The sequence below is a fragment of the Sinocyclocheilus anshuiensis genome, unplaced genomic scaffold (assembly GCF_001515605.1).
Source record: "Sinocyclocheilus anshuiensis isolate Anshui unplaced genomic scaffold, SAMN03320099.WGS_v1.1 scaffold1810, whole genome shotgun sequence".
In the NCBI taxonomy this organism is placed as follows: domain Eukaryota; kingdom Metazoa; phylum Chordata; class Actinopteri; order Cypriniformes; family Cyprinidae; genus Sinocyclocheilus; species Sinocyclocheilus anshuiensis.
Window position 1 is genome coordinate 522591 of NW_015547669.1, and position 289 is coordinate 522879.

The window sequence follows — 289 nt, forward strand, 5'->3', positions numbered from 1 at the left end:
TCATTTTGTTTTGTGATTTTGTTGTTACTAGGGTTGTATATTTTTGTATACTTGTTGCTAATCCTAATAAAGGAAGAAGAAAGAAGAAAAAAAATAAAACATTTAGAACAGTGTTTCCCAACCGGGGTGCCATGTAAAAAAAATCCTTTTTTAATATTTTTAAATTACTAAAATGTTCAAAAAAGCAGCTATTATATAATATCCATTTCTAATGTCGCCAATAATTAGAGATGCACTGAAATTCCGGCTGCCGAAAATTAGTTCACCGCTCAGGTTTCACTTTCACGTG